The sequence below is a fragment of the Mirounga angustirostris genome, unplaced genomic scaffold, assembly GCF_029215605.1.
Source record: "Mirounga angustirostris isolate CCGP_5_RB_7025 unplaced genomic scaffold, mMirAng1.0.hap1 SCAF_10, whole genome shotgun sequence".
NCBI classification, from domain to species: domain Eukaryota; kingdom Metazoa; phylum Chordata; class Mammalia; order Carnivora; family Phocidae; genus Mirounga; species Mirounga angustirostris.
Genome location: NW_026991718.1, coordinates 98,509,925 through 98,537,445, shown reverse-complemented (window position 1 = coordinate 98,537,445; position 27,521 = coordinate 98,509,925). Strand labels below are relative to the sequence as shown.

Genomic DNA, 27,521 nt, shown 5'->3' with positions numbered 1-27,521 from the left:
CCCGAGATCATGACCTGAGCCTAAGGCAGATGCTTAACCAACTGAGCCACCAAATCCTAGGTTTTTAACTTGAGTAACTGATGGGTGATGACACCATTTCCTGAGTTGGGCAGGATGGAGGAAAAGCAGGTTTTGGATGGGATATCAGGAGTTCTGTTTTGGCCTTGTACCATTTAGGTGAGAATATTAAATAGCACCTGAAGATATGCATCTGGAGTCTAGGGGATCAATCAGGGCTGAAAACAGAAATTTTAGAGTCATTGATACATAAACACTATGAGTGGGTGAGACCATATAGGTAGAGAATGGAAATGGAAAAGAGAAGGCATCCCAGATGAGTCCCATGCTATAGCAACATTTAGAGGTCAGGCAGAAGAGAGATCAGCGGAGGATACTGAAAAGGCATGTGCACTGAGGTAGGAAGAAAACCAGAATATAAAATCCTTAGAGGGCTTATACATATTAGCTTCACTATAAATGTTAGTTTCTTATCTGGGTTTCTTCAGAATACTGAGACAAGTGGATTGAGAGGTGATCCCAGGAAGAAGTGCTTGTAAGGAAGTGGAAAGTGAGACAGAAAAGGGGAGGAAGCCAATGAGGAATGCGTTATCCAGCAGGTCACCACTGGAAACACTGGAGCTCAGTCCTGCTGCTGACCTCTGGGAAACAGTATGGCGTACTCCTCAAAGTTGCCTGGCCCAAGGGATGAGGAATATTTATCCTCTACCCACATTTGTGCTTAGCTGAGATCTGCTTCCTGGGGTATTAACTCATGGCACTTTTGGTCTGCCCCCAGGATAAAGCCCTCAGGAGGGATGCAGATGCTCCAGGTAGGACACCACAGCATGTACTAGAACACGTGCTGAGCAGATCTGGGTGGGCACCAAGAGTCAGTATGGTAGCTGAGACTGTTAAGTTCCTTACTTGATTGGCCCTAATCATTTTACCTTTCTTTATTGAAATACAGTAAGAACAAAAGTTATTCCAATTGATAACATTAAATTATTAAAACAAGAGAGAATTCAAAATTCTTCATTACTGGTCATACCTAAAGATGTGACAAACTAGTTGAAGCATATTAATAAATGGGTATGTAATTCTCCTTATATTATTGACCTAAAGTGGCATTGAATTTTAAGGCATTTTCTTCAGTGCCAAAAATACCATTAAATGGGACACCATTGAATATGAAGGTAAGCATGTATGACCTCAGTGTTTGATATTTTTTGGAATATCAGAATAAGAATTCGTATCTTAATACAGTATCTTGAAATTCAGTGCTTTTCTCCCAGAGAACTCAAAGGTCACGCCTGATACTTTTCAACGTACCTTGTACACATGAAATCGCTTGATCCTAACTCCTGGGAGGGTAGTGAGAGAAGTGAGGAGAGTCACCCTAGGTGAAACTGACTTGCTTTTAAGCCTCTTACCTGAGCAAGTAACAATATTAAGACCAAGACTCAGGTTTGTTAGCGTTTGATCTGGTTTCCCTTTCTCTCTGCTGTGATGGAAACGGTAAAATGCTTACTCCAGCTCACTGTGCTGCAAACCCTACCAAAGGCACCTGATAAAATGTGCTACCTTAATCCTTAAAACAACACTGTAATTTAGGTAGTACAATTACCCCCATTTTACCCACTGAGTCACAGAGATTAAGTAACCGTGTGGTTCACATCTCAAAAATGGCAAAGCAGGGATGGAAAGCCCGACATTTTGCCTCCGGACTCCAGTCTCTTTGAATCGCTGTGTTACAGGGCTTATGTAGCAGTGACGGGGTCTGATCTTATCACTGAGTTGCTTGGACAAATCACACATATGATTTGTTTGGTACTTTTTCCATAAATTCGCCTTGCTAATCACTTTACTAGAGATTAAAAAAAGAAACCTCACCAGCAATAGTCTTATTTTTAATTTAAAAAATTGGGGTATCTTTTCCTTTTAAATCTCTTTTGTAAGTTCTCAAGTGACGAGTTTTTCATGTGTTCTAATATACAGTCTGTTAACAATGTGATTTTCCCTTTTGTGAATTCCTATGCCTTATCATTAGGTTTAAAAATACGCAGGATATCAAGAGATACTCCTACCAATAAATTTCTGTTAAAAAAAATCTAGTTACAAGGGGTCTGCCAGCCAGCATTTTTTTGTTTCCGAGAGGACATTGTGTGGACCCAGTTCTCTGAGAAATGTTTCCTTTTCATATGTGCCTTAGAAAGTTACTATTACTCTGTCACTCCCCAAATATAATTTATCTACTTCCTCTCTAGTTTCTTTTGCTATTACCTGTTCACTGTACCAAATGACTAATCATAATTTTCAGAGTAATTTCAAATATGTCACTTGACCACAGGAAGATTTTTGATACCAAGTAGATCTGTAAGGAGGTTACTTTCATAACAAAGGATATTCTGATATTTATTCTGATACCTTATGGGGAAAGGGCTGCTTTTAGTAGCTCCTGCCCCATATGGAAGAACTCTCCAGTCCCATTAAGCCCTAAGATATTAGGATTACTTCCCCCATGCTACTTCATATTGGTGACTATTTAAATCCTACCAGAGGGGCTTTAAAGGCCTTCTGCAATCCTTTCATAGCCCATGAATTTCAAAAATAGGAGATGCTTAAATTACTGGCCCCAAAATTCTGTTTCCACTTATATCTATGTTAAAGTAGAACCACAGATGAAATTATGACCCGGTATTTCTTCTTTTATTTAAAATGTCAAGTTCCTATGTCCCAAGAGTTAGTACCACATTTGTATGTCTGTGTGATTAGTTTTTGTTGTTGCTGCTGTTACTCATGGCGTATTCCTATAATTCTAATCACTTACAGATGTAGTGATTTATATTTTTTTAGTGTTAATTTAAGAGTAGAACTGTGAATAAACGAATTAAGCCAAAGTCCTTATAATTTAAATATTATTTTTTGGAAAGCACTTTAAAAATAAGCTGGCTTAAGTGCTTCCTATTTGAATTATTATTTTCTTTATTTTTCTGACATTAGTTCTGAACTATGCAATTTCATATGGCACATATAATAGCTAAAGGTTAAAGACTGAATACCCAGCCCTCTCTTTAATGTCTGTTTTGTCTGATGTCTGCAGCCAGATTCCATTAGAAAACCTTACAGAACATGAGAAACTGTTTCACTGTTTTAATGTCTGTGTCAGTAACAACCAGAGGTGAGTTCCAGATATTTTCAGAATTGTTTAGAGGTCGCTGCTAAGTTCTGTAAGGAGTCTGGCCAATATAATAATTTCAGATTTGTGAAGTTATATTTATTTAAGTCTTAGGATTTTTTAACAAAAATGAAAACAACATTCAATTGGGCTTAGTACCACCCAATTGTTCTATCTTTCATACAGTTTAAAATAAATGATACAAAAATAGTTGGTAAGTTATAAAAACTATGAATTGTGTTTTAGCAAATGACAGGACTATCATTGAATATTATAAAATATAATAAAGGTATACACCTTAGCAGTAGATTTTCCAGATAAACATGCTACAGTATATACTTTAAGCCAAGGAACACCCATTTCTGAGGATATGACTGACTATATATCCTAAAAAATGTCACTCATTAAAAGTATGTAAAATAGTTTATCTAACATGTTTAATAACCATTTAGAATATGTGGTTGAGCTGACTTGAAAATGAAGACATCCTCCAAGGTCAAAGAACTGAGTGAGAGCAGGAATCTTTTGCTGTCCTGTGCTGTCTTGATCCTCTGTAACCTGGATAATTTCTGACCTCTGTCGGCGGGGAAGAACCAAGGGCCAGGACCCAGGGCCTATGCAAATGGGGGAGTGTGTGTAACCATGAGCTGACCATCTTATGGACTGGCAACATATTTTTATACTACTTATTTCCTTGAAAACTTCTGAGCTAAATATTTAAAGTACTCTTGACGTAGAAGCAAATGGGATCGAGCCCTGCGTCGGGCTCCCTGCTCAGCAGGGAGTCTGCTTCTCCCTTTCCCTCTGCCGTTCCCTCCGCTTGTGCTCTCTGCCTCTATCTCTCTGTAAAGTAAATAAATAAAATCTTAAAAAAAAAAGAAAAAAGAAAAAAAAGAAGCAAATGAAAATCCTCATGAGAAATACACACTCTCAATACAAATTCTAAATAATTTTATGGATAAAGTTAAAATGGCCACGAGTTCAGTATGCAAAATCACTAAACACACAAGGAAATCACCATGGTCTAGGATCAACAAAAGCAACACAGATAGAATCATAATATTGGGATCGTCAGGTAGGAATGTAAATGAGTTCATATTATATTTATTAAACTAAAAGAGAATTAAAATCTTATTAAGGGATGAGAGGCTATCACAAATGATTAAACAGCTTTTTAAAAGAACAAATAGAATTTTAGCAATTAAAATAAGGTTAGCCATAAAAAAGATTGAAATCCTGCCATTTGCAACAACATGGATGGAGCTAGAGAGTATAATGCTAAGTGAAGTAAGTCAGTCAGAGAAAGACAAATACCATATGATTTCCCTCTATGTGGAATTTAGGAAACAAAACAAATGAACAAAGGAAAACAAACAAACAAACAAACAAACCCCAAAAAACCAGACTCTTAACTATAGAGAACAGATGGTTACTAGAGGGGAGGTAGATGTGGGGGATGAGTGAAACAGGTGAAGGAGCTTAGGAGTACACTTATCTTGATGAGCACTGAGTAGTATACAGAATTGTTGAATCACCATATTGTACACCTAAAGTTCATTTAACACTGTCAACTACTGAAATTAAAAGGAAAGAAAAAAAAGAAAATAAATTTTAAAAATCACTACACAAGCTGAACAATTAAGCACAAACCAGAAGATCTGAAGAATTGAAGCAAAAAGAAAATACAAAAGCCAGATAAAAAGATGTGGAGTGTATGGTGAACAGGTCTAACATACATCTAACTGGATTTCCAGAAGGAGAGAATGGGAAAAATGGAGGACACGGACTTAAAAATACAATGGCTGAGAATTTTCCAGAATCGATGAAGAGCATAGATCCTTAAATTCAGGAGCACCAACACATCCCAAGAAGGACAAATAGAAAGAAAACCCACACTTAAGATACATTGAAGCCCAGCTGTAGAAGTCTAAAGACAGGAATAAAATACTGAGAGCAGCCACAGAGAAAGGACAAGGTACCTACATGAACAACTATTAGACTGAAGTCTCTCTCATAGCATCAGAAAAAAAACAGAAAACATTAAAGTTTACAGGGCTGTGAACAACATCAAACTAGATTTATAAACCCAGTGAAATTGTCTACAAAGAATGAGAGCTAAATAAAGATATTAAAGCTGGGAGAATTTATTACCAGCAGATCTGGACTGAAGGGATTTCTACATAATATACTTCAAGAAGAAAGACAGTTCTAGAAAGGAAGCCCAACATATAAGAAGAAATGATGAGAAAATAAATTAGTAAATATGTAGGTAAATTTAACAAAATATTGATTCTATAAATCAATAATAGCATCTATTTGTAGGGTTCAGAAACCAATAAAATAAAACAAATGCTGGACAAAGGTGGCATGTAAGCTAAGGGGAGTCAATCAGAATTGATACGTTTTTTTAAAGTATTTTTATTATTCAGGATGAAAATTTGGATTATCTTAAAACATTGTTAAACTAAGTATGCATATTATATTTTGTAGGATAACTACTAAAATACGTGTAAATCTCCCAAACCAGTTACAAAGCCACACACACACATTAATTGTGCATCAAAAGTAGTGTCTTTTGTAATTTCAGGAGCTATTGTCTGTTCATCACCTTGTAGGTCTTACTTGAATCCAACAAAAGTAATACAAAACTGGTCCATGAGTATTTCCAGTTACTGAAGCAGTCATAAACTTAACAATAAAAAGATATCATTGAAAACCTTGAAAACTTTAAAGATATGAGATCTTTGTTGGCTTCCCTGAGGGGAAACATGGCTGTCCTATGTTCATTGAGACCCTGTTAATGTGGGATTATATAACAAATTTGGATTTGCCATTATGGTAGAGATAATTAATTCTAAAAACATTTTTTAAAGGTTTTATTTATTTGTTGGCAGAGATAGTGAGAGAGCACAAGCAGGGGGAGCAGCAGAGGGAGAGGGAGAAGCAGGCTTCCCACTGAGCAGGGAGGCTGACAAGGGGCTCAATCCCAGGACCCCGGGATCATGACCTGAGCCAAAGACAGACACTTAATGGCTGAACCACCCCGGTGCCCCTAGAGATAATTAATTCTAATGAAAAATAACTTATGTCCCTAAATCTACTTCTCAGGCATTTTCTATCTCTTAGAAAACCTATCAACATTTCCAATGTCCCATATGGGGGGCTGACACTGTATCTCTACCTAAATGACCTCAAAAGAAGGAAGAACTGTAACTGATTAGAAATTTATTTAGAAGAAATAGATCTGGAAACCTAAACAGGATACTGCCATGTCTATCTGCTAGGAGTCTGTTCATAGTTATCTGTATGTGGCTCCAATCCCTGTATGATTTTCTGATATTCTAAAGCAATTGTCTTTAAATGTGATGCTGGGATCTCTGGGGGGTCCCCTAGGCTCTTTCAGAGTGTCTATGACATTAACACGATTTTCATGATCATACTAAAGCATTATTTGCCTTTTTTCATTGTCATTCTCTCCTAACTGTATAGTGTTTGCCAGAGGCTACATGACAGATGATATTTTATACTAAATGAAGAAGCAGAAATGAGAATCCACCTGTCTTTTTCTTAAACCAGACATTAAAAATATTTGGAAAAATTTAAAACAATGCCATTTTCTCACTAGATATTTTGGTTTTGAAAATATGGTTATTTTTCATAGTGCACATGCTATCTATATTAATCTTTAATGGATTAATTATTTTTAAGTCAAATCAATTAAATATATTTTTTAAAATTCTCAATTTATAATATGTATATATGATACATAAATTTGGTAAATATATATGAGATATATATATCATATATATATACACACACACATACATATAACACACAGAAATAAAAACTCTGAGGTCTTTAATAATTTTTAAGAATGTAAACTAACAAAGGAAATACTTATAAGTCAAATGATACTTTAAATAGGCATGCTGCTCTGTAGACATGTTGGAGGGGAATATGGCATGAGTCACTTTGTAACTTTCCTATGTAGCAACATTTATTAGGGGAAAAAAAAGTGTGTGTGTTTAGGCAGAGGTGTTTCTAAAATTTCTTGGGCAAACTAAGTGCTATGTATTATCTGTAATCTTTAGTAGACTTTCTTTATGGTAAATTAGAGCCTCAGATGTTTTCATAGCTCCAACCTTGAACTGTTGTTTTAGAATAGACACCAATAAATATTAGGGGTCTACTGGGAAGGCAGAGAGCATTTTCAGATTTATGAGGGGGAAAAAATCAATAGTGTCCCTAAGGCCGTGTAAGTCATGAGTAGCACAAGTAGTCTTATGCAAAGTTGACAATATCATGAAATATAAACCTTTGCTTTGGAATTTTACCAGAAATTAAAATGGCATTATAAGGGAATGTAAGTGTTTTTGCTTGTATCTCAGGAGGAATTTATACTTCTGATTGCCTTGCTTCACTTTGGCTGAGTTCTGGGAAGGATTTTTTTTTTCCCCTCTCTCCTGAAAAAGTTGGGTGACCTCCTCACATTCTTCTGCCTTCTGGCTCATTTGCTTTTTCTTCCCCTTCAATTCTTGATTAAATCTTCTCGGCCCCTAGGAGTTCTTGTTCCTTACAAAGCAAGTCATGCACTTTGTCCTCTGGTTAAGGAATGAATTAATAAGCTTAATACCCTCTTTGAAGGAGAGTTTGGAATGCTTTTTTTGGTGAAAATTAATATTCAATTACCAAGACTATCATTTTACCAAATAGGAGAATAAAAGACACAGCATAGCTGCACTTGAGAATAATTGAAATCGAATTTTGGTTTGTATTATATACCACAATGGCTCAAGCTTTCACGGGAAACTTTATGTCTACTTTCTTATGAAAGTGAGTACATTTTTTTTCTCTGCTGCATATTTATAACAAAACCATTTAACTTACTGCTTTGACAGAACATGGGCTGAGTGGTCCTTCTTGCACTTGTCTTTAAAGTTTTAGACACAACCTATTGACCTACAAAATGCACAATGTTTATCTTTCCTTGGCATTAAATAAGTTCTCCAAAGGGCAGTAAGTATAATACTTCTCCAAATTGCATCCTCTAATACTTTATAATATTCCTGCAATACTTTAATGGGACTAGTGGATGGATACAGAAGAGGTGGTTCAGGCCACTTCCCTCAGGCACTTTTGGGTTTGCATGGATTTTCATCACAGAATATGCAGAGAAATCTGTGTTGCTTAACTGAGTAATGAGAACATTTTATAGTTAATAATAATTTAAATGTCAAAGAAAAAACTTTATGTGAAGGAGAGGAATAAGAAATTGAGAATGTAACAGTATGTTGAGAAGCATCAAAGCATAGCTTAGAGTATAAAATGAATCAACCCAAAGAAGTTAAATCTACACTACAAATAACTCTCAGGAGAGCTAAAATCTTTGGCATCTGATTTTATTTTTATTTCTGTCAGAATGTGGAATAAGTAAGTGATTTGCAGGAGCAATTATAAAAGCTCTTACTACTTATAAAATAGATTTTCCCCCCAAACTTAAGTAAAATTTGAAATAAGGCCAAATTTATCCAGCTCTGATGTTAACTTGCCAAGCTGAAGTAACTGGCCTGGCAATCAGAGGACTTGCTATTGTGTTTTGGTTCTAGCATTTATTTGCTGTGCAAACTTGAGCTCATTGCTTAACCTCTCAGGGCCTTAGTTTCTCCATTTGCACACTGAGAATACTCATGCTTGCTCTGACTACTTCGTAGAACTTTTGTGTAAAAATATCTGGTAATGTATGTGCAAGTGCTTTCAAAAACAATCTAATATTACTGATTTTAAATACTACTACTACTAATTATTGTTATTAATATCTTTAAACTCCCTTGTCCTTCAACTTCCATTTTGGCACATCCTCTTAAAAATTGCTGAAAACTCTGAAAACACATCCTTTTTTAAATATCCAGATGAGACGGATTATTATTTTATATTAAAATTCACACTAAGTTACTAACTACAGGGTCTTATTATATTTTCACCTAAAATCCAATTCTATTTTTTGGTAATAATTACTTTTTTAAAAAATAAAGTGATTTGACTCCAAATAGCCAAACGGTCTTAGAAAAGAAGACCAAAGTTGGAGGGCTTTCTTTTCCTAGTTTCAAAACTCACTGCAAAGCTACAGTAGTCAAAACAGAGAGGTACTGTCATAAGGCATAAGGATAGATATATAGATCATAAAATCAAGAGCCCAACTGATTTTTGATGAAGATTCCATTGCCCATTGTTCAAAAATGGCCATTTCCAACCAAGACCATTGAATGGGGAAAGAATATTCTCTTCAACATATGGTACTGAGACAACTGTATATCCACATGCAAAAGGGTGACATTGGACCCTTATCTCATACCACATACAAAGATTAACTCAAAATGGATCAAAGTCATAAATATAAAGCTAAAACTACAAAAAACATAAGGGCAAATCTTCATGACCATGGATGCTACAATGGATTCATAGATATGATACAAAAAGCAGAAGCAACAAAAGAAAAAATAAATAAGTTAGACATCATCAAAATTAAAAACTTTTATACCTCAAGGAACATCATCAAGAAAGTGAAAAAACAGCTCACAGAATGGGAGAAAATATTTATATGTTATATATCTGGAAGAGTCTACTATCCAGAATGTATAAAGAGCTCCTACAACTCAGCAACAACAAGAGAAACAACCTCATTAAAAATTGGATATAAAGTGCTTGAATAGACATTTCTCTGAAGAGGATACACAAATGGCCAGCAAGCATATGAAAAGATGCCTAGCCATTAGTCATTACAGAAATGAAAATGAAAACCATAATGAGATACCTCTTCACATTTATGAGGATGGCTATAGTAAATTTGAAAGAGGGAAAATAATATTGTTGATGAGGAAGTGGAGAAAATGGAATCCTCATATATTGCTAGAGAGAATGTAGTTGTTCTAATCACTGTGGAAACAGTTTCATGATCCTTAATAAGTTAAATATAGAATTACTCTAAGACCCAGCAATTCCACTCATATCCAAAATAATTGAAAATGGATACAAAACTTGTACACAAATATTCATAGCAACATTCTTCATAATTATCAAAAGGTAGAAATAACTCAATATCCATCAGTTGATGAATGGATAAACAGGATGCCTTTTTTTTTTTTTTTAAGATTTTATTTATTTTTTTTGTCAGAGAGAGCACAAGCAGGGGGAGCGGCAGGCAGAGCAGGTAGAGGGAGAAGCAGGCTCTCTGCCAAGCATGGAGCCCGATGTGGGACTCGATCCCAGGAACCTGGGATCATGACCTGAGCCGAAGGCAGACGCTTAACCGACTGAGCCACCCAGGCGTCCCATCAGGATGCCTTTTATCTATATAATAGAATAGCATTCAGCCATAAGAAGGAATAAAATGCTGATACATGCTACAACAATATGAATGAACTTTGAAAATATGTATTAAGTGAAAGAAGCCAGACACAAAAGGCCATTTCATGATTCCATTTATATGAAATACTCAGGATAAGGAAATCCATAGAGACAGAAAGCAAATTAGTGGTTGCCAGGGGCTAGGGAGAGAGGGGAAAATGTCAAGTGACTGCTTAATGGGTACAGGATGTCCTTTTGGGGTGATGAAAATATTCTAGAACTACATAGTGGTGATGGTTGCATAATGCACAACATTGCAAATGTACTAAATGCCACCATATTATACACTAAAATGGGTTAAATGGTAAAAACAAAAATAAAAAATAATAATCAATGAAGTATTTTACAAATTTTCAGGCAGTGGCCATGCCAATTATACCTTATGTTTTCTACATGAAATATATCCACAAAACAGTGATATAAGAGTTAATATTTGTGAGAATCATAGGTAGTAATAAAGTCCCCCCTCTGCACAAGGCCCTAGTCTAAGTGTTTTGTGTGGATCTGCTCACATAATCATCATGACAACTGTATGAAATAAGTGCTCTTCTACCTTTGTTTTTAATATGAAGAAACTGACGTACGGACTGTTTAAGTGACTTGCATAAGGTCACATACTTAATAAATGGTCACTAAGGGATTTTATTCTAATTAAACTGTTTCTGAAACCAAAGCTCTTACCCAGGACCTTGTATGTCTTTGCAGCAGAAAATGGGCCCCGATCCTACTTAGACGATTTCTGTTGAGAAGATGTTAGGAAAGCCACGCGGCAGAATCTACGTCACTGTTGTGCCCTTACAGCTTTTTTTTGGTGGGGGTGGGAGGGGGAGCGGCAAGCATTTCTTTGGAAGAGCAGAAATCCCCTCGCCTGTGCAGGTTGTTAAAACAGCAATACATGCTGGGTGTTAGTTGTTTATTTTATTGACTCTTAAGCATTTGTGGTCAATTTTACTTCCACTTCTGATAATAGTTCCAGTATATGTTTTTCAGTTATTTGTGAAATACTTTGATTTTCTCACCACATCTCTATATTTTTGTCCTTATCAAGTGTTTTCTTTTATCTCTTGAATCAAGGTTGAAAATTAGGGATAAATATGGTTGCTTTTTTGGTATTTTAGGAGAGCATTGAAAAAGTTTTCTGAAAGCTGTTTAGTCAAACCATTTATAAAAGGTAAAATAGAATTAAGGCAGAATAATTTCAAAAAATTTAACCAAGACGAAATATGTCTAAAGACTAAAAATGTACTAAAACATTTCTTTCTGGTCAAGAGAATAACTTTGGTCATAGAAACAGTTGTTTATATTTGGTAACTCCCTTTAGCTTCAAGGTGACCTCTAATCAATAAATGGACAATTTCATTTCTCCTATCCTATCTTAAAACAAAACAAACCCTATTTCACCTATCAGTCTCTAGCCCTTTCCCTTCTTTCTTTACCTCATGAAATGTAAGTACGGGGCGCCTGGATGGCTCAGTCAGTTAAACGTTTGCTTTCGGCTCAGGTCATGATCTCAGGGTCCTGGGATAGAGTTCCACATCAGGCTCCCTGCTCAGCTAGGAGTCTGCTTCTCCCTCTGCTTCTGCCCCTCCCCCTGCTTGTGCGCTCTCTCTCTTGCTCACTCTCTCTCAAATAAATAAATAAAATCTTAAAAATATATATATATATAAGTGCAATGAGGACTGGAACTTAATCCCCTCTGTGTCACCAGTGCCTAGAAAAATATTTGGCACATGCAGGCATTTGATACATTTTGAATTAATGAATGAGTCTACTTGTTTCCTTGAATCTATTATTTCTGCCAAAAAAAAAAAAAAGAGATGATGTAAATAAAAATATCTTCAAAACATTTCCAAATAAAAATTAAAAGAGAGTTAAGAAATAAAAAAAGTCACAAATAACCTTAATATAGAGTATGATGTTGGAAAACAAAAAGGAAAATACTAATACTTCGATAGAAACATGAACAAAAGATAGAATTAGGTAATTTGCTGAATATGACATAGAAATAGTTATTAAACATATTAGAAAATACACCTCACTAATTATTAAAATATGCAAATGGAATCAACAGCAGATACAATTTTTTCACATATAAAATTTATAAAACTTTTAAATCATAATATTCAGTTCTATGGAGGAATAATATAGTAAATATATCTGTAAAATAAGGAGACAGATAAAATCCACAAACTCCAAAACATGCAGAAGGGCTGCCCAAAGTAGCAGAGATCAGACAGGAGCTGCAGGGAATGAGATTCAATGAGTCCAAAAAGTTGCCTATGAGAGTAGAAATACAAAGTTATATCTTTTTCTTTTTCCTTTTAAAAAGTATATGGAACTTAGGTGAGTAATTCTGAGAATTTCTAAGAATTTAACTGACAGAGCTGATAGTCAGATGATAAACATCAGTATGGTCTACAAATTAATAAACATTTTGAATATTAGTCCAAACTAAAGCTATGTTGGTACACATAAATAATATATGCACAATATTAATCACTTTTTTTCAAGATCAAAATGTTGGGATGAAGCCAAATACCAATCATTAGGGTCTGGTTTAAAAGAATTATGGTAAATTAGGGTATAAGCATACAATGGAATACTATACAACTGTAAATAAGAGAATGAGAAATAAGTACTGATATAGAAATAAACTATATTATTAAGTGGAAAAGCAAAATATAGCATGGTATGTATTTTGTGCTGGAATAAAGGGGTATAATATATATGTTTATATTTACTTATATATTAATAGATAAAATCTAAAAGACTATCTACATTAATAACAATGTTACCTGCAGGGTAGATGTGGTATTTACCCAATACTGCATAGCTAATGTCAGATGCAAACCCAGGTCTGTCTGCATCCAACATTCATTTCTTGATCATCCTGCTAAATAATTCAATGAAACCATGCTTGCAATTAAAAAATATCTTTCCAACTAGTTTTCTTTTTAAGTGGCAAATCTTTCCCTTGGTTATCAGAACTTACGTGTTTGTGGGGTGTGCTAATAATGCCCAAGCATTCCCTGATAGTAATTTAAACAATCTTGCATATGTGAATTATTTCATGTTTTTTTTACAGTAGATAAAATATGTTAATTTGTGTAAATGGTCTTCTGGGTACAGATGCTCAACTGAAAGCAGGCTTATCTTAAAAGCTGCTTGTCTTTAATTTGAGCCTTCTTTTATATGCATAGTTTATTTTTCTAATGCTGTCTCAAAATAGGAATAATTTTAAGGAGGCATTTGTGGCTAAATGAAAGAAAAAACAGCTCTCTTGGCTTTGGTAAATATTAATGAGCTCGTGGAAAATCTTGTTACTGAAGTGCAACACTCTTGAGATTTTTTTCTGCCATTTTGGCCCTTTGTGGGCCCAGCTCCTTTGTAGCATACTGGTTTGTGTGTGCTGTTGTGAGTTCTGCTTCAGCTCCTTTGTGTGTGCTGACAGAAGGCTCACCTTGCTCTGTTATCAGGAATTTCTAGGCATCTTAATAATATATTGGATTTCAGCAAGAAAAAAGCAAATCACTCAGAAATAATTAACCTGACTTATTCATTTCAAAGCTTCACCACCAAATGGACACTGTTCATTTCTGGTCATGTATATATTGTCATCATTAACAAAATGAAATCCAACTTTTATTAATTTTCGAGTGAGGGAAAGTTCAGAATTTGAATTATTTATGTCAATGTTCACACATGTATGTGTAAAATTATTGTAGCACATGTACAATTTAATTTAGGCACCTTTATTTTAGACAGTGTATTATGTATACCTATACAAACATTTTTAACAATCATTTTTACTTCATAAGCAATAATATTTTTAATTGTGTTGGGTCATAGAGAACTCAGAGAAGATTATATTTGGCTTATTATTACCTCATTGGTTATCCTTTAAAAACCATGTTGTGGAGTTCTATTACTATATAAATAATGAATTTACCTATTTGCTGATTTTATTCTACTATACGCAATAGTGAAATGTAAGAAGTAGAAAAAAGGATAATTCTCCCAATGACAGAAGTCAGGAATGATCAAAATTACCTAAAACAAATTTAAAAAAAATTAAATCTGCTACAACTTTAAAAAATTATCTGTTAGCCCAAAGGGTTATATGATGCTTATAAAGGAATTATTTGACAAAGCAACATTTTCTTTTTAAGAATGAAATATTTGAGTCCAGTCACATGGGTCATAAATTCACACCCAGCTTTTAAAAATAGGTCCATTGGATTAAAAAAAAAAATCAGGAAAAATAAAGAAGTTGTTTGAAAACATGTTTCAAACAAGAAAAAAAATGTGTCAAACACTTTTAAGAGTTATTACTAACCTGTCATGGAACACTTCTTCATCTACCTTCACAGTTCAGTGTATGTGATTATTACAGTCATGAAAAGAAAAAAAAAATGATAGGAGTACAAGAATATAACAAGAGTATTTGGAATCATAAAGAAGTATCATCCATCTACCTTAAGATTCTGCCCCAAAACCTTGCTGTACAGGTTGTTCATAGTGGTTTGAATAAAGGATTTATGAGGCCCTTTTATAAAACCATTTTTGGAAGAATTTTTATCAGAGCTAATTTTGAGCTATGGTTGTAGCTGGGTAATTTTTATTTGTTTATAAACAGAATGTGAATCCCATAAGAACCCATTTTAATAGTTTTGAGAAAGAAGGAGACAATTCCTGTAAATGACTTTCTATTGTGAGAAATGGAGCTGGAGCTGACTGCTGACAAGTTTTAATAACTTCAAAAATCACAGAAATATGAAGTCATGGTCACATATAGTCATTTCTCCAAGGTTGCATATGTGGTGAGTTAGAAAATAAACATCCTAATGGAAGTCTAGAAATGCAAACAGGGTCATATGTAGCTTTGATTATTAACAGTTTTGAGAGAGAGAGAGAGACTAGTACCTAATATAAACTATCATTAATTCACCTCAAAGTGTGTTCTATTCAATTCAGTTGTACTGTGAAAATTCAACTTTTATTTCTTAAAATGGTAAAATCATAATTGAAATCTGTGCCACAGGCTAGATATATTGCTTTCATATGCTAAGGTGCTTAGCCCTAGACACTAATTCTAGGCAAAGTATTGGAAATAGTTCTAAAATATTTAAACTACACCTTAAAGTTCTAAAGTAATGGAAACTTTATTTTTTTTAATTTTATTCTTATGTTAATCCCCATACATTACATCATTAGTTTTAGATGAAGTGTTTCATGATTCATTGTTTGTGCACAACACCCAGTGCTCCATGCAGAATGTGCCCTCCTCAATACCCATCACCAGGCTAACCCATCCTCCCACCCCCTCCCCTCTAGAACCCTCAGTTTGTTTTTCAGAGTCCATCGTCTCTCATGGTTTGTCTACCCCTCCGATTTCCCCCGCTTCATTCTTCCCCTCCCTCTACCTTCTTCTTCTTCTTTTTTTTTTTTCTTAACATATATTGCATTATTTGTTTCAGAGGTACAGATCTGAGATTCAACAGTCTTGCACAATTCACAGTGCTTACCAGAGCACACACCCTCCCCAGTGTCCATCACCCAGTCACCCCATCCCTCCCACCCCACCCCCCACTCCAGCAACACTCAGTTTGTTTCCTGCGATTAAGAATTCCTCATATCAGTGAGATCATATGATACATGTCTTTCTCTGTTTGACTTATTTCACTCAACATGATACCCTCCAGTTCCATCCACGTCGTTGCAAATGGCAAGATCTCATTCCTTTTGATGGCTGCATAATATTCCATTGTATATATATATACCACTTCTTCTTTATCCATTCATCTGTCGATGGACATCTTGGCTCTTTCCACAGTTTGGCTATTGTGGACATTGCTGCTATAAACATCGGGGTGCACGTACCCCTTCGGATCCCTACTTTTGTATCTTTGGGGTAAATACCCAGTAGTGCAATTGCTGGATCATATGGTAGCTCTATTTTCAACTTTTTGAGGAACCTCCATACAGTTTTCCAGAGTGGCTGCACCAGCTTGCATTCCCACCAACAGTGGAGGAGGGTTCCCCTTTCTCCGCATCCCTGCCAACATCTGTCATTTCCTGATTTGTTAATTTTAGCCCTTCTGACTGGTGTGAGGTGGTATCTCATTGAGGTTTTGATTTGGATTTCCCTGATGCCGAGCGATATTGAGCACTTTTTCATGTGTCTGTTGGCCATTTGGATGTCTTCTTTGGAAAAATGTCTGTTCATGTCTTCTGCCCATTTCTTGATTGGATTCTTTGTTCTTTGGGTGTTGAGTTTGATGAGTTCTTTATAGATTTTGGATACTAGCCCTTTATCTGATATGTCATTTGCAAATATCTTCTCCCATTCTGTCGGTTGTCTTTTGTTTTTGTTGACTGTTTCCTTTGCTTTGCAAAAGCTTTTTATCTTGATGAAGTCCCAATAGTTCATTTTTGCCCTTGCTTCCCTTGCCTTTGGCGATGTTTCTAGGAAGAAGTTGCTTCAGCTGAGGTCAAAGAGGTTGCTGCCTGTGTTCTCCTTTAGGATTTGGATGGACTCCTGTCTCACATTGAGGTCTTTCAACCATTTGGAGTCTATTTTTGTGTGTGGTGTAAGGAAATGGTCCAGTTTCATTCTTCTGCATGTGGCTATCCAATTTTCCCAATACCATTTGTTGAAGAGACTGTCTTTGTTCCATTGGACATTCTTTCCTGCTTTGTCGAAGATTAGTTGACCATAGAGTTGAGGGTCCATTTCTGGGCTCTCTATTCTGTTCCATTGATCTATGTGTCTGTTTTTGTGCCAGTACCATGCTGTCTTAATGATGACAGCTTTGTAATAGAGCTTGAAGTCCGGAATTGTGATGCCGCCGGTTTTGCTTTTCTTTTTCAATATTCCTCTGGCTATGCGGGGTCTAATGGCAACTTTATTAAAAAGCTTGAGCTGTATTAAGAAAGCCCATCATAGAATGCCAGAATTTTTGTTTTGTTTTCTTTTGTTTTTGTTGTAAAATAGCCAGTTTCTCCAATGCAATTCAATATGATTTGCATTTAGAAATTTTATTTAGATAGAGTTTCCCAATGATGTATTGTGGTGGTCAGAATGATGGCCATTCTGAGATCCACATTCTAATCCCTGGAACCTGTGGATATAACTTTACATGGCTAAAGAGATGTGATTAAGAACCATGAGATATGGAGATTATCCTAGATTATTTGGATAGGTCCAATGTCTTCATAGGAGTCCTTAAATACAGAGAACCTTTCCCTGATATAGTCAGGAGGCTATGTGACTATGGAAGAAAAGCGTATAAAGATGCAACGTCGTTGGCTTTGAAGGTGAGGGAAGGAGACCACAAGTCAAGGAATATGGGCAACCTCCAGAAGCTAGGACACACAAAGGAACAGATCCTTTCTTCAGAGCCTCCAGGAAAAAACAGACTGACACCTTGACTTTAGCTCAGTGAAACTGATTTTGGACTTCTGATATCCAGAACTGTAAGAGGATAAATTTGTATTGTTTTAAGTTTATGGAAATTTGTGATAGCAGTAAAGTAGTACGGACATATTGAAGATATAAACTGAGGCATATGTATGCAAGAAGACACACAGGCATAAAGATGGATTTTTGAATCTTTGAATACAAATTATGTTAGTAAAATCATAGAAACTATATTTTCAGATAAAAGCCTTTTTAATTCAGGGCTAAACGGATTCAATTTTAAAAACTTAAAATGTAGTAGATTGTTACAAAATAACCACCATAGTTCATGTTTTTATCTTCACACAGAGAGTAGGCCCCTCCCATACTGGCTTTGAATTTGACTATGTAATTTACTTTGGCCATTGGGACAATCCTCAAAAGAGCAGAGGATTAAAAAGTGCTTGTGAATTGGGCTTGCCCTTATAGCTTCAACCTTTTGGTTCACAGTCTGAACCGAGCCTGGGCTAGCCTCCTGGAGGATGAGACATCTTGTAGAGAAGCCCCAGCTAAGCCTCTAACATGGCAATGATGCCATCCTAAACCAATGATGCCATCCTAAACCAAGCCACAGTCAAACTTCCAGTCCAGACTGAAAGAACCACTCACCCAGTCCACAGGATCATGAGAAATAATAAATAATTTTTTTAAATCACTAAATTTTGGGATGATTTATTTCTCAGAAATGGATAACCAATATAGTACATTTACTTCCTCAGTATGTAGGGTACATTTTATTTATTTATTTTTTTGTAGGGTACATTTTAGACATGCCTGTTCCTCCAACAATGTTAAGTGGATAGCATTTAGATGTCCTCTATTAGGTTTCTTTTAAATCATTTGTAGCTTTTGATTTTTCAGGAGGCTGTGCTAGAAATCATATCAGGGCCTTTGCAGGCATTTTGAAATGACTGAAAGTGAGGTACTTGGATTTTTCAGCCCCAATTTATTTTATCCATATCCTCCAAAATACTTCCAAATAAAAATAATTAGATTACCAATATATTTTTTAAAAAGCTTTGTGCCCTTTGAGTAGACTCAGTGGAAAACATAATGTACTTATTACTAAATACCTTCTATGTTTTTATAGACCTATGTGAGTATGGCAGAGGTAGGGCTAGCTAAGAAGAAGCCTTACCTTATCGAGACCCTTGAATCAGGTGGTTGAGATCAGAGCTTTGTAAAAAGGAAACCAGAGATCATTTTGTTCCCATGAAAACTTACTGCCAGGAAATTTACTGAGAAGATAGGAAATGTGGGAGGAGTCCCCTGTCATCTCTTGAAGAGTTGTATCCTAACTTCTAGGGCTCTGTCATAGTTTGAAGACACCCTAATCAGATGATCTCTAAAGTCTTTTCCAGTTCTAGCATGGAATATCATGGCTACTCCTTTCATACTGGGAAGATTATATTTATTTCCAGGGAATACAGCAACATTAACTGACTCCCTTGGGGATGGTCACATGACTCTGTCCCCTTCACCATGAACTCAGTCAACTGAAATACCCATTCTGGCTTCCCCGCAGCTTCAGTTTTTCACTTCTAGGAGTTTGTCTTTCCATTTTGAACAAGGAACACCTGTAGTTGTCTTCTGTTGTGACCACCCATGTTTTCAGGATCATATTTTTTTTTTCTTTCAGAGGAGATGACATGTAAAAATTAAAAATGAAAATGGAATTTAATAGTACTTGTTAGTAAAATAAATTTCTAGCACCTTTTTCAAGAGTTTATTTTTTGCCAAATAAATAGTTTGACCTAAAAGGGAGAAAATAAGTGAATCTTATAACATCCCTATTTGGGTTAAAGTTGAAGAATTTACATTTTTCTGAACCATGATGTTTGTACTGGGAAGGGGGGTGTTTGTATAGTTTATAACATATAAGGATATGATAGCAACTATGTTTGCCTCATATGTATCATTCTCTTACACTCATGCTTAGTTATTGGATCAGATAACTGTATCTTCCATAGCCTCATGTAAAATAATGAGTCAGACTGACCCAGGGCTGGAGCTAATTGGAGGCATTTTGGGAATACTTTTCAAATCACTACGGCCTCAGTGCACTACTGCCCCATGTCCTGAAAGAGTTAATGTAGATTCCAGAAAGGACCTAATTTACTGGCTAATGGTATCTTTTCATAGGAATTACTGGGCTTTTGTGGAACAGCCTTTCATCTTTCTGCTTTTTGTTAATTCAATTGAATTTTCATCTAATCTACATTGTTTCATTCTAATTGCAGTCAGTCCCTCATCTTACAAACCATTCAATTCCAAAAACTCATGTGTGAGTTGGTTCTTTGGAACTTAGAAGGTACTTTTCAATAGAAAAATAAAAACCACAAATGTTGGGTGTGTTCCCAGAATAGTCCACAGAAGCCAACTTAACCCATCACATTCTCAGTACTAATGCTGCTATCCAGCCTAAACAATATAAATAGCAGTGAATAGGAGGGTAAAATGCTTTTCACGATCCAGGTTGGGAAGACTGAGGTTCATTCTTCCATCGCTGGCCTGTCAGAAGGGGTGAGGACTTTCCTGTCTTCATTCCTCCAATCTAAAATGATGTGAAGTTAGGACACAGCTTAATCTTAATCCAGCAACAATGACTTTCACTGTTTAGGTTAAGAGTTGCGTCAGGGGAGTTGAGCAGTAAGGTTGAAGCATCAAGATAGAGGCTAAAGAGAATGCAGAGAGTTATTTGTGAGTCATAAGGATGTGGTGGGACATTAGAATGTAGAGAGAAAGATTGAGAGCTAGGTTAGGTTTTAAAAGTTTCTGTAATCCTCACTCCCTTCTTAAAAAAATTTCTAAATCAAATACAAATTCAAGTTTGCCTCGGTAGGATTGCTTGGTCAAGAGCAGGCTTTTAATTTCCTAGTAGCCTTTATTAAAAAATCCCCCCTCCCCTTTTTTTTAGCTATCTCTTTTGTCTTTGAGATTCTTGCTCAGGTGGAAGAAGAAAGGCCAAGGAAGAACCTCAGGACAGTAAGGGTGGGGATTGAGAAGGTATGACAGAGGTCCTCGGGTAATAGCAAAAAAGGTCTTCAGCCTTTGTTTGCCTCTTCTCCCATCTCTGTGAGGATAATGGGATAGATTTTGAGGGACATGAGACAGAGAGTTTTAGGGACTAAATGGGAGAGAAACTGAACTCCCAGTAGAAGGAATGTTAGTAGGTGGATCTCTCTTGCATTTCTACTGGGACAGTTAATCGTAGGTCGGACCAATCTGGGCCTCTGGATCTGACTTTGCCAATTGAGTTTCTAGAGAATTGTCTCAGGGGAAAGGCGAGTGACTCTCATATGTTTCCAGGAAAGGAGATGACTTTCTAAGAAAACCATTGTCTTCTTAGAAATGAAATGAGGGGTGCCCGGGTGGTTTAGGCGGTTAAGATTCTCACTCTTATTCTTGATTTTGGCTCAGGTCATGATCTCAGGATCATGAGATTGAGCCCCATGTCAGTCTCCACACTGGGCATGGAGCTTGCTTAAGATTCTCTCTCTCCCTCTTCCCCTCCCCCCTACAAAAAAAAAGAAATGAAATGAAATTGTATACTAGCTATACTTGATATATAAAATTGTCATAGATGGGCTTCAGTGAGGCTGTCCTCCTTTGTCTTGAGTGCACTTCTCTGTCCCTTTCACTTTGTTAATTCCTATTCATCCCTTAGCATGTGTTATCTGCTCAAGGAAACCTTTCCTGAACATCTCCTCCATTCAGTCTGTGCCATGCTCAAAGATAGAAGCACTCTTGTGGCATATTTTATTGTTGCTTTTTTATTATTTTTCTACTATCTGTCATAATAGTAAGTAAATACTCATTAACCACTGAATCTAGTGCCTAATATAGTGGCTGACACTCAGCAGGTGCTCAGTAAATATTTGTTGTGAACTATTAAGGAGTAGGAAGTATGTTTATATGCATGTAGGGAGGTCACCTTTAATGTCTACATTTGACTATTAAAAAAACTTACGTGAGATACTGAAGATATTTAGAAAACTGTTAAATAAAAGAAATTGACCCAAATGTTTTGTTGCTAAGTATAAGAAGGATGGAATCTAGAGAGCCTTTATATTATTTCAAGAAGTTTATATACTTTTATGTAAAAATTATAGTTGTCTACCCCAATTCCAAACTAGTTAATGCTATTTCAACTTGAATTACCTTTAGATTTTCAAAGATGGAGGAGTTGCCCCTGGCTTGCTGCATTGAGCAGACCACAGTTCCTAGGCAGGAAGCAGGAATGGCTGTTAGAAAGTCAGCATCTCTGTCCTCTATGCCCTGTGATTTTTCTGGAACAGCTGAGGAAAAACTGGATACATCCATAGAAATCTTGGGTGTAGACATTAATAATAATGGCACAAAATGGAACTTGGTTTTGATTCCAGCCACCCAAGTCATTAATTTATAGGAATTCATACCCATTCACAGAGGAACTATTTTAGCCAGCAAATCTCTTGTGATTCCATTAATTTATCTTTACCTCTTTGGGGCTTGTCTTATATGAGCAACACATGACATAGTGATACAAATGCTCCTACATTTCAGTATTTTCTCAGGGTCTCCTCATTTACTTGGGGAGAAATTGAATTATAGCCGATGTCACATGAAAGATAAAAATGCTACCATTTTTGTTACATGTTTATCATGAGTAATGAGAATGTGCCTATCACCCACCCACTTGCTGCCATCAGAGTTTGAACAAGTGCTGTCTTGAGAAAGCATTCAGACTTTCTCAGTGCAAGGGTGATGGTTTAATATGAGCTGTACAGTTTAGATTTTCTAATAGATTTAAAAAAAAAGAAAGAAAATGCCCTTCAGGTACACATTACCATCTCTCTAAAAAAATATATATTTTAACCATAGAAAGCTTCAAAGATTAATCTACTATATGATGTTGCTTGGAACTTAAAAAACACACAAATATAAAACAGGAATAGTTAATAGAGTACTGTGCAGATTTTCTGTCAAAATTAAACATAGGAATTTGTAACTAAAAATGTAATTCAGAAAATGTCGAGAAAATATGAATTCTAAATTGTCTATTTCTTTCTCAGATACTTCATTTTAGTAATATGAAAGTGTTTTGTTTAATCTTACATAGGCCTGCAAAGACTGATTTTTAGGCTTATTTCTGATCAAGAAGAAACATTAATTTTCTAAGAGGAAGTGGTATCTTGGTGTAAATTTTAAAATTGAAACAATTTGAAAAATAGGAAATATTTATAAGAAATTTGAGTATTTTGTTGGTTTTGGAAGTTATCCTTATTTTTTACCTTGTAATTGTGTATTGTATAGAAGTCTAAGTCTAGAATAAAAACTGCCACATGTGTTTTATAATATCATAGAAACCTATTTGGGATTAAAAAAACAGTTGATTTATAAAACAGCATAAAATTATGAGAATTTATACTGACTTTTTAAAAGTTAGGTAAAACTGTGTTGATATTTATCTGAATATTTCATGTTTCATAAAAATGTTAATTTCTTAAAATTAACTAGAACGGTAAACATTTTACTATCATCAGAATTTGAAGTGTTCTAGTTAGTTATTTTATAATTAATAAAAATAAAGGATAAAATCCAGTCAACATCAAAACTGATGTTATCTTTTAAAAAATATTTCATGATAAACTAAATAATAAGTAACTCATCTGATTGCAGACAGGTACATCTTGTTTTACTTACAGTTGACCCTTGAACAATAGGAGGATTGGGAGTGACAAGCCCCTGAGCAGTGGAAAATCGACATATAACTTTTGACTACCCCAAAAACTTTACTAATAGCCTACTGTTGACTTGGAAGCCTTACTAATAATACAAATGGTCAGTTAGTACATATTTATTATGTTATACGTATTATATACTGTACTCTCACAATAAAGCAAGCTAAGGAAAAGAATATGTTATTAAGAAAATCTTGATGAGAAAATACATTTAGAATTAAGTACTGTATTTATCAAAAACAAAACAAAACAAAACACATACAAGGGGACCCATGCAGTTCAAACTCATGTTGTTTAAAGGTCAATTGTATTTCTATTCATTTTAATATTATAATGTTTTCAGCATTCTATACTAGACCCCATGTATGAGGGACAGAAGATTTATTCTGTATTTTCCACTAGTGAGGTTTTTGATTAAAGAATGGTAAGATCTTCTGTCACTATAAATGACACTTAAGAATATATGCTACCATGGAGCGCCTGGGTGGCTCAGTCATTAAGCGTCTGCCCTCGGCTCAGATCGTGGTCCCAGGGTCCTGGGATCAAGCCCCGCATCAGGCTCCCTGCTCTGCGGGAAGCCTGCTTCTCCCTCTCCCACTCCCCCTGCTTGTGTGCCCTCTCTTGCTGTGCCTCTCTCTCTGTCAAATAAATAAATAAAATCTTTATAAAAAAAAAGAATATATGCTACCAAACTTTAATTTCACTTTACTTGAGTTTCATATTTGTGGAAATAAGCACAGCATGAAGAAAAACTTACACTATTACCTGGGAGCAGTGTCCATGAACCCAGCACTCTGGTTCCTTTATAAGAACTGCCAGCCTTACCTTGACCTATGTCATTATGAATATGAACTCCTATAACACGTTATCTAATCTCTCCAGGGGTGTCTATCATATCTTCCCTCTTTGTATTGGATAATCAATTTCTCCCTTTTCTTAGATCTTTCTATTTCCATGAAAATTTCTTTAGGTGTAGTCTTCAGCCATTTAAGACATATAAGCCACATCCAACTTCTCTCAAATCCATGCACTTCTCTTACTACCTTATCTCTTTTCGTTTTATCCATAGCAAAACTGATCTATACCAGTCAATGAACTGTTTTCTTAATCTAGCATATAAGTTTTCAGTCAGTGTGTTGGTTTTCTACTGTCAAGACAATACTACATAGTAAACGGTGATAAAACTTGAGGTGTACCCAACACTGTGCATTTGTTTGATTCTTACATCTGTGCATCAGCTGAACCATTGGGCTCTGTTCCACAGTCTCTTCCCCCTGGGATTCATTAGCTAGACCAGGCATGTCCTTCTCATGAGGATAGCAAAAGTGCAAGAAGGCAAGTAGAAATGCTCAGAAACTGTATGCCATCGATTCTGCCTTTTTTATTTTTCCAAAGAAAGTCACTTGGCCAAATAAATTCAAATGGAAAAATGTATTTCACCTCTTTTAGTGAATGAAACTACAAAGTTACATAGTAAAGAATGTGGATGCATGGGGAGGTGAATTGGGACCAATAACATGGTCTATCACAATAACCTGACCTGCCTCTCCAGTAGTGATAGGTACTATACCCCTTTGCCTTCTTTGTGAAATACCCTCTTCCTCTGGCTTCCATGGTGAAACATTCCTTTGATATTCATCCCATCCTTCTGCCCCAACCTATTTAGTCTCTTTTTTCCAATCCAGCTTCCTCAAGACTCGGTTGGAAATCCTTAAGACCTAATTATATGTAATCCAAAGTTCATGGATTCCATCACCACCAAAATAAAGATGGGTCAGAAATGCTTAAGTTTTTCATCTGGGTTCCCGAATCATATATTTAGCTGCCTACTTTGTAATTCTTACAAGATAATCTCCAAGATACCTGAGATTGGACCTAGATTTTAAAGTATTCCTGTGACTTCCCCCCTTCTGCCCCAAACTTCTTCAGTGCTCCCAATAGCTCGGTGATTGGTACCATATCCATCAAGTTATACAAGCCAAAAAAAACTAGGAGTCATCCTTGACACTATTCTTTCATTATTAAACCCTGTTACTTTTATTGCCTAAATAGCTCTGGGATCCATCCACTTCTTTCTATCACTATGGTTCCTTTCCGGTGTAATCCACCATCCTCTCTCACCTGGACTATGCTAATAACTTCTGAACCTCATCCCCTCTTGCCCTCATCTGTTCTCTGCACTGCAGCCAGAAAGATCTTATTGAAAAACAAGTCTATAATTTCCCACCTTTAAAAACAAAATGCCTATCAGACCTATACATTTTTGTTCTTATTTCACCCATGTCATGCTTAATGTCTTAGTTTTCAGTTCTCAGAAAAACATGAGACAAAGAATTTTGTAGGGTTTTTATTTGGAAAGTGGAGCAAGGAAGTAGCAGCAAAGGAGTAGGGAAAGTGAACAAGAGAAGGAGAAGTCATTATAAGAGTACTCTACAGAGGTTGCTGCTATAGACAGTAGTGGCTTGATTCTACAAACTTCTGGGAAGTAAGAAGAGTAGGACCCCTAATTATATGCCTGAGGAATTGCAGCTAGTTTTATGTGTCTGCTGACTCTTCATTGTTTGAGGATTGTATCCTCAATCTTTCAGATTCCACTTTATTCATATACCAGAGATCCCCTGTCCCTAAATAAAACAGGTTCTTCCAGCCCTCCCAACAAAGCCACATGCCCCTACTATGAGCTGTAACCATACCATATATATCTCCATGGTTGGTCACAGTGTTGAGTTTACATTTTGCTGTGGAATTATTTCGTTAAAATTTTTCTGCCCTCTGGACTGCAAGCTTGAGAAGACCTGAGATCATGTCTGCTTTTGATTATGATTGTCTTCTCAGAACCAAAACCAGGACCTGGTGCATAAAATATGTTCAGTATATTTTCAATGAATGTATAAGTGTAGGCGTGCATGTGTGTGTGTGCATGCGCACATGCATGTGCATTCACGCATTTATATTTATAAAGAGAAACTTTGAATTATCAATGTATAGATTACTATCAATTTCAAAAAGTTATCTTTTTTACTTATTTATTTTTATTTTTTTTTTAAAGATTTTATTTATTTAATAGAGAGAGACACAGTCAGAGAGGGAACACAAGCAGGGGGAGTGAGAGAGGGAGAAGCAGGCTTCCCGCCGAGCAGGGAGCCCGATGCGGGGCTCGATCCCAGGACTCCAGGATCATGACCTGAGCTGAAGGCAGACGCTTAACGACTGAGCCACCCAGGCGCCCCAAAAAGTTATCTTTTTTAATTCAAATGTCTTGTTCTATTTTTATGCACTGCTTTCTTTCAGTACTTATATAGTCAGATTACACCAAAAGAATTCTGCTTAAAAGAAGTCATACTGAGAAAACAAAATATAACTCTTACATTACAATGTCTTGATTGATCTGATAACTTATAGTACTGGCAGTACTTTTCTAAAGAAAGTTATTGCTGTGCATTTTCTTTAATAAGACAGAGATTTTGAGTTAAAAGGGGAATAACCAGATCCTAGAACACAGCCCTGTACAATCCTGTATTCATCAGTGGAGGAGAGCACCATATTTGGCAATGCTGGGCAATTTGAGGATTTGGGTACTTAAAAGTGTGTGTGTGTGTGTGCTTATCCTCTAAAACATCATTTCCAAATTCACATTTTTGCTTCTCAAACTCAGAGCTATGATTTTATAGCAGGAAACATGTGAAAGTAAATCAGTTTTCAGTCTCTGACTTCATGCTGATATAGGATAATAGCAACCAAAAAGGAAATGGTGAGGCAG

The 27,521-nt window shown here is 35.8% G+C and overlaps 1 protein-coding gene across 3 annotated transcripts in view; it reads left to right on the top strand.

The window, feature by feature from the left end:
* The window catches only part of MACROD2 (mono-ADP ribosylhydrolase 2), a 2,039,999-nt gene that overhangs the window by 767,937 nt on the left and 1,244,541 nt on the right, over positions 1–27,521 (top strand). The window lies entirely within an intron of this gene.